Source organism: Solanum dulcamara, chromosome 3 (genome assembly GCF_947179165.1).
Source record: "Solanum dulcamara chromosome 3, daSolDulc1.2, whole genome shotgun sequence".
Lineage (NCBI taxonomy): Eukaryota > Viridiplantae > Streptophyta > Magnoliopsida > Solanales > Solanaceae > Solanum > Solanum dulcamara.
The window spans coordinates 8918856-8921670 of record NC_077239.1 but is presented as its reverse complement, the minus strand read 5'-3'; positions in this window follow the sequence as shown (position 1 = coordinate 8921670).

The following is a 2815-nucleotide window of genomic DNA, read 5'->3' as shown; positions in this document are numbered from 1 at the left end:
GATTATAGAGTTGAGTTTTGTATAATTCACGCGATTTGTACAAATATTGTGTGCTAATCGAATTGTATAGCGAAATATATAAATACTACAAATTATATAGCGAATTATACAAACATTGTGCATGAATTATATAGTGAAATATACAAAAGTTATACAAAACTGCAAATTGTATAGCGAATTATACAAACATATACAAATATTATGCAAATTATACAAACGCTGCTATAATTATAGCTATGAATTGTAATTGGCAAACTATAGGTATGAAACATAATTAAAATATTTTTGAGTGTCTATATACGAAAATTCTCCTAAAAGAAACCAGCCCACATGATCCAACAAATAGAAGCCCAATATAATTTCTCTTCTAGCCCAACGCTGTCTTTTTTGGGCTTTACTAAACCCATAAGAACCCCTTCATAACTTTACTGGCCCATGAACTTTTCTCCATGGCCTATTGATGGATGTCAAGTTTGACACCATTTGGTCACTCTACTGTGATGAAATGAATTCTCCTGACATATCTTTTTTTAGTCGATTTAAAAGAAATGATATATTTTTATATTTAATAATGATTTAATTTTAAAATATTTATTTCATCCTTAATGAGATAATTTATAGTCACACAAACATCTTTAGATCACAAATTTTAAAAAGGTTTCTTATTTTTCTTAAAATTCGTATCAAATCAAACAACATAACATAAAGTTGACACGGAGGGGTACTATAAGTCAACTTTTCAACTTTTGAATGGAGAGATGGGATTAATCAATGTTAAAAATACCTTATTAGACATACATCCATACCACATATACTAATTCTACCTATACTTTCAAATAATTATATATCTTACCGCTAAAAGTTTCCTACCATATATTGAAGAAGATACACCTTAGTACATGTATTTTTGCTACCATATACACTAAAAATAGGGAGAGCGGCGAGCGAGATGGGGTGGGAGGCAAGCGAGATAGTCATGTTTTCAAGATACGTGTGAATCATATATCTAGTGTGATCGCATGTATCTAGGATATCAGATACATAGGAAAGTGGAGAGTGAGATGGAGGGAGGCGATCGAGATTTCTCTATATATCCCAAATACATGCAAATCTACTTGAATAGAGTGTATACAGAACAAAGCACACCTAATTTTGACCCATGTATTTTGAGATACATGTATTTAGACGTATTTGGACATACCAAAATTTGATAAGATTCGTAATATTGCAAACTAGAGTGTATCTAAGCAATTAGTTTCTAAACTAGTAGAATTTCTGTAAGTTTCCCTCATCAATTTACTTACTTTTTTGGATATAACTCACAAAATTATTTAATAATTAGTTAAGTTACTAATAATTCCTAGTTTCCCACTTATGAAAAACAGTAAATGCAGATAAAATTACAGTTTTTAAAACGACTTGACATCTTTACTTTGTCACTTTGGCGAGAATTATTACGCTACAAATCGTAAATTTTTTAATGGGGTGGCCAGTTTTCATTTGATTATTTAAAGATATATTAAGTATTCCTATAAAATTAAAGATTTGTTTATAATCTTTTACTAAAACCCAACCTACGTGTGACTTACTCTATATAGAGCATAACAAAAAGAAAGAAATTTATAAAAAGAAAGGCCACTAGCTAGGAACACAATTTAAGTTTTACATCTTAGATTTGTTCGCACTTAAAAATCTTGGGTAAATTAATACTCCCTCTATTTCATATTAACTGAATTTCTAGAGCTTTTTTTATTATTCAAAATAATTGAATTTTTCAAAATTTAAGAAAAATATTTGAATCTTTTTCCATGTTTACCCTTTGCATTAATGAAGTTATGTAATTTTCTAGGAGTTAAACTACACTATTTACAAAATTATACTCCAATAAGAGACTATTTGTATTTATGATTTCACATTTAATCATCTTTATGAGACTGTTTAAACAAAAGGGTAATAGAGAAAAATATAGTTTAAATTTTGTTCTTGAATGATTTTCTTAATATGTATGCATTACCTTAGAAATTCAATTAATATGAAATAGTGGGAATATAATGTTATATCTTAAACAAACTTAAAAGTTAATGTGAACCGAGGAAGATTACCCTGTACTTAAAGCCGTTAATAAACAAATCTTAAGTCATCATTAGCATGATAATTTTCACAAACACAACTACTTTTGCTACGTTTTGAATTAATCAAAAGTCCACACTTGTGGAGACAAGATTTAGATCTTACCAATGTTTCCACATGCTCATTCGTATTCTTCAATTTAACATTTTGACCCAACATTTCTTTTTTTTTTACATTATATTATATTGATCTCTCTAATCCCATGACCCAAGATTTACTTGTTTTTTTTTGTTTCATAAGAATTCACATTATGAAAATTACCAAGTCAATGCTCCAAACCACCTTGATCGAGGGTCCATCATAAACAGTTTTTCTATCTTTACAAGATAAGGATAAAATTGCATGCATACCATCATTTTCAAATTTGTACTTTTGGAATTATATGAATGTGTATGTTGTTATTGTTATTATAATATATATCTCCAATCCTCTAAAAAACAAGTAAAAATTAACTTCAAAGAATCAAGATCATATATTTTTTGGGAATGAAAAGAGTGTCTGGTTGAAGGGAAAGGGAAGCCAAAAAATTCAAGGAATTGATGTCCCCTAAAGTATCATTAGACCTTCCGAGAAGGGGAGCTTGATCGTCATAAAATCCTTCTTAAAAATCAAAAAATTAATTAATTCCATTTCGATACTGAATAGGATAATATCATTAGCGGCTAGACATAGCATATAAGTCAAC